General features: G+C 58.2%; 1 pseudogene; it reads left to right on the forward strand.

Annotated features, from left to right (window-relative positions):
* The first annotated feature begins 1767 nt into the window (after positions 1 to 1767).
* On the forward strand, positions 1768 to 9057 carry LOC116874929 (annotated as a pseudogene).
* The last annotated feature ends 2022 nt before the right edge of the window (positions 9058 to 11079 follow it).

The following is an 11079-nucleotide window of genomic DNA, read 5'->3' on the forward strand; positions in this document are numbered from 1 at the left end:
CCAGTGAACGGTGTCTCTCACACGTGAGAGGTGCTGATGATGACGTGTCTATGAGGCTGAATGTCCCCGTGTGTAATGCCTGTTCACGTATGTACGGTCTAAGTCGTCTGTTCAGGTCTTTTGCCCGTTTGTTTTCCATGGGATCATTAACTGGTTTGTGGCGTTAAAGTCTGTCGCGCATCAGGGATCTGATCCAGCCTTTGCCTCCACAATGTGGTCCCCTTCGCTCAGTCTGTCATTCGTCTCTCCGTGGAGAAAGGGTGTTCTGCTTGGCCGTGCACATGTTTCTGAGTTACAAGGCTCAGGCTCCCGTCGCGTCTGGACCCGTGGTGGGACAAGCATCCTGTCCACCAGGCCATGGAAAAACCAGCCTCATCGTTTCACGCCGCAGTCTCGGGCCCTGGAGAGTTTGCTCCCGCACGGGGTGTGGAGAACAGACCTGATCTCGCCTCTCTCCACGCAGCGCGCCGGCCGTCCCAGCACCGTGTGCTACAGCGTCCATCTTGGCTGTACCGACCGGAGAGGACATCTGTCCATCCATGCTGGGCTGCTTCTGCGCTCCGTCTGGCTGGTGAGCTGAGCAACGTGCTTCGGCTAGAGTGTGTTGCTTGTTCACCGGTTCTTTACGGAGGCCCCGTGGGTTTTGCACGGCAGCTTGGAGCCCTGACATCTGGTGACTCGGAAGCCACACCCAGCGACCGTGGGAGCCTGCCTGTGTATGCATGTCCACCGTCCGGTTACTTGTGGCTGCGTAGCTGACCGCCTGAGATGTGGCACGTTAAAACCCCGTTTGTGAGCCCAGATTCACCGGACTCGGCTTCACACCAGAAGTGGCCGGCCCGGAGAGCCCTTGCTCCCTGAGAGGCTGGTTGGAGGACGGTGACCTTGTCTGCCGTGTCTGTGCGCGCGGGAAGTTTTCTGTGTCTCCTCACACAGGTGTCACACGTCTCGGAACGTCTGCTTGCCAGCTGCTGACTCTGTTTCCCTCCTGTCATCCGTGTGCTCTTCCCTCTTCTCTCCCCCACCGCGGGGTCACTGTGTCCGCATCTGACGGTGACTGCTGTTCGCAGGTTACCTTCTGTCTGAACTTGCTGATTTGTTCTGAGTTCGTTTCTCATAGATAACCTGGATTTTCCCAGCGTAATACTATCCCGCCAGCTGCACACATAGGTACTTTCGCTTTTTTTCTAATTTTCAGGCCTGTGGTTGTGTTTCCCTTGTGTAGTGACGCTGGCTGACGTGCAGCAGGTGCAGAGACCACGGGGAAGCCGTGGGCATCCCTCAGGAGGGCCCCTTCCGGACATGCCGGCCTCTGTCAGGGCAGACCCCACACTGGAGAGCGTTCATGCCCTTCAGTTAGCCAAAGCACTTGTAATTACAACGGTGCTGGATTTTGTTAGTTTCTCTCTTTTTTCTCCGGCACATCTGTAGAGGTAATCGCATAGATTTTCATTTTAGACCCATCATAGGATATTGAGAGATTTCCCAGGATCGAACCACCCTTGTATTCCTGTAAAAATCTCACGCGGCTGTTGGCCACGATTCTCTGACTGCTGGGATCTGTTTGCCAGTATTTTGAAATTTACATTAACGTTCATAAGCGCTACTGGTCTAAAATTCTCGTGTACGTATGGGTGCTTGTCTGTATCAGTTTTTGTTTTGTGTGTGTGTGTGTTTGTGTTTTTAAAGATTTTATGTATTTGACAGTGCAAGAGAGCACAAGCAGGGGGAGAGGCAGACGGAGAGGGCCAAGCAGCCTCCCTGCCAAGCAAGGAGCCTGATGTGGGACTCGATCCCAGGACCCAGCGATCATGACCTCAGTTGAAGGCAGACGCTTCACCAACAGAGCCCCCGGCACCCCGTCTGTGTCAGTTCTAGGTATGTTGTACGCGCTTACGTGCTTGCTAAAAGCAAACTGAACTCTGCTCTCTACAGCCTGCGCAGATGTGGTAGGTCTTTTGTGAAACCATCATGTGGCGCTTTTTGGGGTGGGGGAGCTCCTGATGAATTTCCAACTTTCTTCTCTGGAAATTGGTCTCTTTAAGCTTTCTGTCTCTGTTGGGGTTGATCTTGGTTTTTTTTTTGTTTTCCTAGAAAATTTTTTTTCCTAGAAAATGACTCATTTCATCTAAGCTACCAGTTTTTTTAGATTTTGTGTGTGTGTGTGTGTGTGTGTGTAGAGGGTTCACACGTTTCTGAAGCGACTCAGAATAATCAGATTTCTGATTTTCCAAGAGGGCTTCAGGGTCCGCCCAGCTGAGCACAGAACTGTGAGCCGACAGTCGTCCTTCTCGTTTTTCTTGGTGCCAGTACAGCGAGGTGTTCTGATGCGCCTTGCGTGAGATGCAGGACCCGGAAACCAAACCCAGTCTGTGACGCATTAGCTCTCAACACGGTCGCCTCGTGGGTGGGTGTTCTGACCGTCCTGGAAATAATACCACCTCTGTCGCCTTCAGCATCCAGGCCACACGGTTCTCTGCTTCAGCAGGAGACTGAAACGAGAGCGTCCGTGTGGCCCCGGCCCCGTGGGCTGGTTGTTCACTGCAGGCTGGGCAGGCTGCGGCGTAGGGGCTGTGGGGACGGAGGTAACGCGCACTTTACACAGTCCTCATTCTCCATTAAAAGTTCACACTGAAGCCAGCGGCCTCCTCCTGGGCCCCTTCCTGGGGGAGAACAGCTAGAGGTTTGTCTCTGTTCTCAGACGTCCGGTGTGGGATGGAGCCCATCCCACTCTCGGGCTGTGGGTGGACGTCCCTGGTGGCCCCCGTCAGAGTCCCCCTGTCCCTGCCGCTCCCCGGTTTCCTAGGGGGTTGCTTCTGTCCCCAGTGAGATTCCCTCGCCAGCAGCCTCTGAGACAGAACGTGGGTGCAGGAGCCCTCGCAGCCGACACAGGAGGCTCCTGGTGGGGCGGGGTGGGGGGGCAGCGAGAGGCAGAAGGGGAACCGCTGCAAGGGTGTCCTCAGTCCACAGCCAGCACGGCAGGCAGAGGACCCCGCCAGAAGCACAGACTGCGGGGAGCACGGGTTTTCCGCCGTGTAGCTCCGGTGGAGGCTGGCTCCACACCTGCTGTAGGCGGCGGTCGGGTCCCAGCACACTCCGTCCTGCTCTGGGTGTGGGTGGTTTCTCCAGACTAAGGGATGCAGATGGTGGTCCCGGGGACTGGGCAGTGCTGCCCGGGGCGGTGCTCCGGACGCCTGCCGTGGCAGCTGCGAGCCTCACAGAACAGGTGCTCGCGAAGACAGTATTTGTCAGATCGCGTCCGTGGTGGAGGTGGAGGTACAGATACGGGGTGTTTCTTCCCCTCGGGACTTGTTTCAAGACGCACCCGAGTTGCTGTGAGGACGTTCCACTGGTTCTGAGCCCCGCCTGGTATCCAGTGTGCCATCCCCACGGGGGCCACCAGGCCCCGTACCGGTCACCGTCCGCCTGTTCCGGACCCCAGAGCGGGGATGGCGTCCAGGGGTCTGCAGGAGCGGGAAGCCCAGGTCGGTAGGTAGCAGACTCTGGATTTGGCTGCTTTCTGCCTGACGGCTCACAAGAATGGTTGGCGCAGTTGAGACGTTGAACTCTCGCCCAGCGCGCTGGAGGCTGGGGACTGGTGTCGCGTGCTGCTGCTGCTTCTCGGACTCCTAATGATGGAGCGAGTCTCCCGGGCCGTAGCTCCAGACCACTGTGGGTGTCCCGCTGCTGCTGTTGCTCTGCGTGTCGACAGCACAGGCCTGCTCTGTGGTCCCGAAGCTCTGCTGTGCAGGCGGGTCTCAAAGGGCAAAAACCAGGTGTTGGCAGAGCTGGGGTCATCTGTGGTGGCTGTGGGGGAGAACCCTTTGAGTTGCTGGCGAAGTCAGCTGCTCGCTGTGGCGGGACAGAGACCCCTTGCCGCCGACCATCAGGCCGGCCCGTCCGCTGCCCACAGGGTGCGCTGCTCGGCCCTTGCCCTGCTCAGTCCTCCTCCGGTCCAGGCCCTCTTCCCAAAATCCGCGGGAGCAGGCCTCCCACCTCCAGGGGTGTCTGTATTGACCTTGGATCCACCTGGTGCTCGGGGCCAGACCGCTGCACACCGCGGCAGAGCCCCTTCCCCACGACGGGGACACCTGCGCAAGCCCCAGGGGGTTCGGATGGGGACATCTTTGGGGGCCCATTGTCTGTGCCCGTCATAATGTCATGTGCCTGGTTTTCCGCTAGAATTCCTGTCCCTTTTCTGAACGTTGATGTCCTGGTTTCTTGGCTGTGCTAGGTACTACGTTGTTTGATTGCAGATCTCCTCGTCAGTCTTCTGTCTGCTTGTTCGTTTCACGGTTTACCCCATTTAGCATGAACCGTTCACACGGGTGTCATCAAGTTAATTTTGATCTCGCGGGTTGTGCTGCTGGAGACTGGGGGCGGGGGGGGTTTCCCCATGCTGTGTCCCAGAGACGCCACCCTGTGTCATCGGCTGTTAGTCCTGTAGTTTCCTCTTCCCGTGCCCCTGGAACTCACCCTTGTTTGTGGTACGACTGGGTCTTCTGGTATTGCAGGGTCACAAAACACCCCAAAACTTGGCGGTGTAAGCAACTCTTTTTCCTGTGTGCGTGGCTCCTTGGGTCAGGGATGCAGATGGGGCCTGTTTCCACTCTGCACTGGTGGGAGCTAGAATCCTCCAGAAGTTTCTCCATGTGTACGCCGGGGTCGGACACTGGCCAGCTCTGAGTCTGTCCCCACAGAGAGGAGAGCTCCCCCTGCCCTCCCTGAGCAGCCGGTTAGTAACTTCCCCGGGAACACGGACAGCGTTCACTTGTGCTCGTGTGTCCGGACGTATCCACAGGGCCCCGTCGGTCGGTCCGGTCTGCATATCTGGTGTCCCCGGACCATCTCTCTGCAGAGTTCTGGCCTGTCCCGCCGTCCCTCCGTCCTTGCTATTCTCGTGAGTTTGCTTTGCGCCTTGGCCAGCCCATACCGCAGCACTGAGCCCGGGCACCCAAGGTTGTCATCGGTTCCCACTTCCTTTCCGATGCCCAGTCTGTGTAGAGAAAGGCCGCGGCCCTCCCCCGGGCCATCACGGAGCTTGAACACCACAGGTCCTGCCCTCGAGTGCCCCGTGTGCACCTCACGGATAATCTCTTAGACTCTCCCTTGTCAGCCCTGCTTCCTGTGTCCCCAGAGGCCAACGCAGCAACCGCTACACATTCCAGCTCAGACCGGCTTGGCCTGTTCTAGAAGGTCCCGCAGCCGCACCGTGCAGGCTCCGTCCTTGGGGTCTGGCTCCTCCAGCTCACGTGTGGGCTCTGTGCACAGACCGGGTCTCAGGAGCGCACAGCCCTGGGTCTCTGCCCCCGCTGTGTTGTGCGCCTCGCTCGGCCTGCATGCTGGCTGCCGCGCGCAGGTGCTGGGTCACGGGCAGTTTCCGGCTCTGAGGCACGCAGCCGCCACGACAGCCCCTCCATGTGCACCTGCCAGTTTTCCCAGGTAAACGCCGCGGGGGGACTCGTAGGGATTGCTGGGAGCTTAACTTAAGGTAAAAATCCATCCTTGCCCAAGGCAGTCACCACAGAAGCAAGGTTGTCGGCGGCGTGGCCAGTCCTGTGTTCTCGTGGTCCCTGGCTGCTGGGTGACCACTGAGACATGGCCACGTCACTGCCCTGTCTCAGATCAGCCTCCCGTTCCTTTGCGGCCACTGACCCAGCCTCGGGCTGGGCTGGGGCTGCTGCCGCCTCCGAGCTCGGGTAACTTCCCATCGGGCGCCTTCCCGAGCATGTCCCTGGCGCAGTGAGCACAGGGTCCTGCTCTGTTCCAGCCTAAGGAGCACGTGGCCCCCAGGCGGCCCTGGGTGCATCTGCCTTTATGGAGACCGATGGTGTGGGTGGGCGTGGGTGAGTCCATCTTCCCTTGCCTGCCTGTCTGTCCTCCTCCATTGCCCCTGCCTCCCTCCGAGTCCATCCCTGTTCTTACTCCATTTTCCGGCCCCTCTTTGAACCAGACGCCTTCGCTGTGTTCCTGGGCGGCACGCCCTCCCCCTGCACGATCATGGCACATTTCCCCTCGGGAAAGAGCCACCTCGCTCCCATTTCACTGCCCTGTGCAGTGGTTTCTGTGTCTCGTTCTTGTTGCAGTTGCAGCGTTTGTGTTTTCAAAAAAACATGCCTTTCATCTGCATTTTCTGAGGAATGCGTAACTTTAAAATACATTGTTCTTGTTTTGGCAAATCTAATGTCCGTAGTTGTCGGGGGGGGGGGGGGTTGTATGTTTTATTTGCGCTTTCTTGTCTGGTTGTTGTTGTTGTTGTTTAAGATTTTTATTTGAGGGCGCCCGGGTGGCTCAGTCCTTAGGCGTCTGCCTTTGCCTCAGGTCACTATCTCAGGGTTCTGGGACTGAGCCCTGCATCGGGCGCTCTGCGCGGCAGGAAGCCTGCTTCTCCCTCTGCCTCTGCCCCTGCTTGTGTTCCTGCTCTCGCTGTTTCTTTCTCTGTCAAATAAATAAGTAAAATCTTAAAATAATAAAAAATCTTAAAATAATAAAAAATAAAGATTTTTATGGGAGAGGGAGAGAGAGGAACACAAGCAGAGGCAGAGGGAGAAGCAGGCTCCCCACGGAGCAGCGTAAGGACCCTTCCCAGGACCCGGGGATCATGACTTGAGCCAAAGGTGGACACTTAACTGAGCCCTCAGCGCCCTGTTTTCTGGTGTTGATAGTGTTGCTCGGGGTCTGTTTATATTAGTAAAGCTCCCAAGTAGTAGGAGTTTTCCGTTGTTAACACTTTCACTTTCTCAGTAACTTATTTCTGTTATTATCTCCTGTTACTTTGACTTAATTCAGTTTTTTTTAAATGTTTGTATTGAGTATTTGGGTTTTTTGGCAGTTTTCTTGTTTTCTGCACTTTGAAATTACAGAATTTCCTGGAAGAACTGCTTTATCTTTGTGTTGACATTTCTGTTTTCATTTTCATTCAGTTCTAAATATTTCTTAACCCTGTTGGGTTTTTACTTTTAGGCCCCAGTGTTATTTAGTATTTTCTTCCCCCAGATGTGGTGTTTTTACAGATATGTCCTGTCGGTGTTGACGCTGGAAACCGCCGTCCTGCGCCAGCGAGCACGTGATCGCTTGGCTGCTTCGCACTTACTGGGTTTTCCTTCGTTGCTAAATACAGTCTTCGCGACACGAGATCCAGTTTTATAAACATCCCACGTCATCTTTTAAGAATCGTCGTCTCTGTTGGATGCGGAGTCCCACGTAGGTCTAACAGCTTAGCCTTACAAATGCGTTTAAGTCTTCATATCCCTGCAGTGTTTCCTTTTTACAAGAGAATAGGAAACCTCCAGCCGCAGCTGCCCACTTGTGTTTTTCTCTGTACAGTTGTCCGGTTCTGCCTGATGCGTTCCCAGTGCCGTGTGGTACCTGTGTGTCCCTGACGGCCCCCGGCCCGGCTGTTCGTGGCCTCACGTTCGTCCCTTGGAGGACGCCTTGTCTTCACCCCCAAACATGGCAGACCCTTTGGCCGTTCTCCAGCCGTCCGGGTTCTCTTTACCATCTTCTCAGTTCCCTCAGCTGAAGCCCGGGGCTGTCCTCCCGGCCCCCGCTGCCGGTGCACCTCCCCGCTCCCACGGGGGGTGGGGGGAAACAGGTCCCCTGCCCTCGCGCCTTGCCAGGCCCCCGTGTGGCCACGAGCCCCGCCTGGGCAGGCAGAATGAGCTGGGAGGCACCTGCGGTCACCTGTACCAGGTATCGGGAACGCCTTGGCCCGTGGCTTCCTCCCGCTCTGGTCCCCGTCCCCCAGCATTGCCTTCTTCCGCCCTCATGCTCCAGACCCTTAGCATACCTGTTTCCGGAACCAGCGCAGGAGACACCCACCTGCCTGGAGCGTCTCCAGCGTCCCAGCTGCACCGTGGCCTGGTGTTAGGGACATGGGCTCTGTGTGGCTCTGCTCCCGGGAGGGACGGTGTCTCCAGACAGGTACACGTGGCCTCTTCCTCCTGGAGCCTCGGTGCTGCACCCCTGGAGGTGGCCTCCCTCCCTCTCCCTGTGGAGCTACTGGGGCCTTGGACCCCCTTGCCTTTCCTCCACGCCAACTGCTGGCCCCACCGAGCTGTGGAAAGCCCAAGGGAGCCATCTGTGAGGTCGTGTGGAGGAGCAGTGAGTGCCAGACCCAGGGAGTACAGCCCAGCCCACTGGAGCCCAGTATGGCCCAGTGCAGCTCAGCCCACTGGAGCCCAGTATGGCCCAATGCAGCTCAGCCCACTGGAGCCCAGTATAGCCCAGTACAGCCCAGCCCACTGGAGCCCAGTATAGCCCAGTACAGCCCACTGGAGCCCAGCATAGCCCACTGCAGCTCAGCCCAATGGAGCCCAGCTGTTGGGCACAGGGCAGGGGAGGGAGACTCAGGGACTCAGGGGCACAGATGGCTGGGCTGGAAGAGGACCGCGTCCCGGGGTGGGCGGTGGCAACCGGGGGCCCCGGTGTGCCTGCTTCATGCTGCTGGCCTGTCCACCTGAAAACGGCTACGAGAGTACATTTCATATTACGTGTGTTTTACCACGATTAAAGCCAATACTAGTAGTAGGTGGTCGGAGTTGTTTATCGTTTGCCTTGATTTTGCTTTTACTGCAAAATTCTGAAAGAATAAGCAATAGGACTAAATTCCTGCAATTCATAAACCTGTGAACATAGTCTGTGGCCGTGTGAAGCCATCGCAGACCTCAGGGACTCCTGTGCGGTCCACGGGTGACCCCCAGCCACAGTGCAGCGGGCCGCACCACAAGGGGCTCACGCGCAAACCCCACTCAAACCGTCCCGAAGCTCCATGAGGCCGGTGGGGACCCGGGCCGACTCCCCCGGCCTCACCACCACACATCTGCAGATGGCCTGGCCCTGCGCCTCAGTCCCCCAGCCTAGGCACGAGGCCGTCCGAGACATCCAGACTGCCACTGGGAGATCACAACCCCTGGGGGGATTACGTGACATGTGGTCTCTCCGGAGCATAGGACGGGAGCCCCACAACTGGAAGCCTGTCTGCGTGCGCGTGTGTGTACACACGCCAGGATGTCCATGTACCTCGTGGCTCACAGATCCCATCTGACTTCGTGGTAATGGGCACGGGGTACATAGTCCAACAAATCTTACCAGGTGCTGGGAACGTAGCGTTTTGGGGGAGGACACATTTGGCAGATGTGGGTGACCCCGTAAGAGCACACACGGGGAAAGCCAGGGGCTGAGCCCAGGGAGGGGTCCCAGCCGCTTGTGGTCCTCACACGCTTGCTGGCAGGTCTTCCCTAACGCCCGGTCACACCCTCGCTGGCCCGCCGCCTGGCGATCCAGGCCTCTCCCGGGGCCACGCTGCCTCTGGAGTTTCAGGACAACAGATACCCAAAGGCATCCACAGGGAACGTCCAGCTCTCACCATCGGAGGGGCCTCTCATGCTGGCCTTGAACCTGCGGCCGCTGCGTTCACCCGTTCCCGCCGCACACGGGGTCCCGCAGGGCCGTCTTCCCTCCCACCGGAGGACGCCAGTCAGCAGCCAGCGTGCAGTGATGGCTCCTGTCATCCAAACGTCCTTACATGGCCTGATCCCTCGCAGCTGCCACTTCCTCTTTGCAGGAAAACCTCCAGGAGAAGGTTCCTCTGCTTCCTCCTGTCCTGTTCTCCTCAGACCCGTGCCAGCCAGACCTGCGCCAGCCGTCCCTCCCCTGTTCCACCCCACCCCCAGGCCCCCGACCTCCCCCATCCCCTACCCAGCCAGGGCTGAGTAAGCACTTCCAGAGACGCCTCCTACAGGGGGCCCTCCTGCCTTTCTCCCTCTCTTCTGTCAGCCCTTTGATCCTCAGAACTTGTCCTCTGTCATGTTCTGTCCATGGACAAGCTCAGCTGTCCCTCGGGTTCCAGCCACATCTGTGCTCACTGGCAGCCCAGCCCTGAGTGCTGCCAGCCTCTGACGTCCCCCTTGGGATCTTGAACACATCCCGGCTTCGCACGACCACAGCTCCGTTCCCGAGAGACTCGGGCGTTGTGCTCCGTCTGCAGGCGGGCCCTCGCAGTCTGGTTTTCCAGGGACTGCCGATGCCGGGACGGGCCGGCGCAGGGACAGCAGGAGCCGCAGTGGATGGTGACAAAGTGGCAGAGATGACCGTGATTTGCTCACGATGCTGTGGTTCTAGAAAAGTTATTTTTCATGAAATAAACTTAACGTGACGGATGTTATTTTTAATGAATTAATGCTTTCAAGTAGCCTCACGTTTACTTCATAGCCCAGTCAGCGTGGCAGGGCTTTTTCCAGCACAAGGTCGAGAACAGCGAGGGTCCCGGGACCCAAGCCCCGAGCCTGGCTGCATCCCACCCTCGCCTCCTGCCACTGAGCCAGGAGGGACTTGGGACACCTGCTGAGGACGGTGCAAAGGCCTTCCCCAGCAGGAGCACCGGCAGGACTGGGGGTGATACAGCGGGGATGACTGGGGGCACAGCCCGGGGCAAGTGGGTCATAGGTGGAGTTACCGAGAGGGGCCGTCGGGACTCGGCCGTTCTAGTGCGTCTGGGCTGCTGTTGCGCACACGGACTAGGGCTTCTCCGGACTTGATCCGCTGCGCGGTGAAGGCCTCTTCCCCGTGTCCTCTAATGGAGGAGGGGCTGGGAGCCCTCTGGGGCCCTTGACCTCGTCACCGCCATAGGCCCTCCACCCTGACACGAGCACGCTGCGGGGTTAGGATTAAACATCCGGATTCTGGGGGAACCACAAGACAGAGCAGAGCAGCGGCATCCCGCTAAGGTAAAGGAATGTTGCTGAAGGCGGGCCAGGCTGCCACACCACGCCTGGGGAGGGGAGGGGGGCACTGTGGCTCAGCGGACTCTGCAGGCCTCCAGCAAACCCAACAATGGAAAGACAGGGAAGGGTCCCGAGAGTTCAAGGGAGCCCTGAGCAGAGCCAGGTGCAGGAGAGCCCACCGTCCCGTCCCCATCTCCTGCGCTGGTCTGTCACTGACACGAGGGGACTCTGGGCCCCAGCGCTTCCCAGTTCCCCGGGGTTAGAGTCTGACGTCTGCCTAAAAGGTGGTGTTCCCAGCAGCTGCCTTCTCGGTACCGCCTGGTGGCTGGGGGACCAGCGTGCAGACGTCACCTCG

Source organism: Lontra canadensis, unplaced genomic scaffold (genome assembly GCF_010015895.1).
Source record: "Lontra canadensis isolate GAN:19392208 unplaced genomic scaffold, GSC_riverotter_1.0 scaffold39, whole genome shotgun sequence".
NCBI lineage: Eukaryota > Metazoa > Chordata > Mammalia > Carnivora > Mustelidae > Lontra > Lontra canadensis.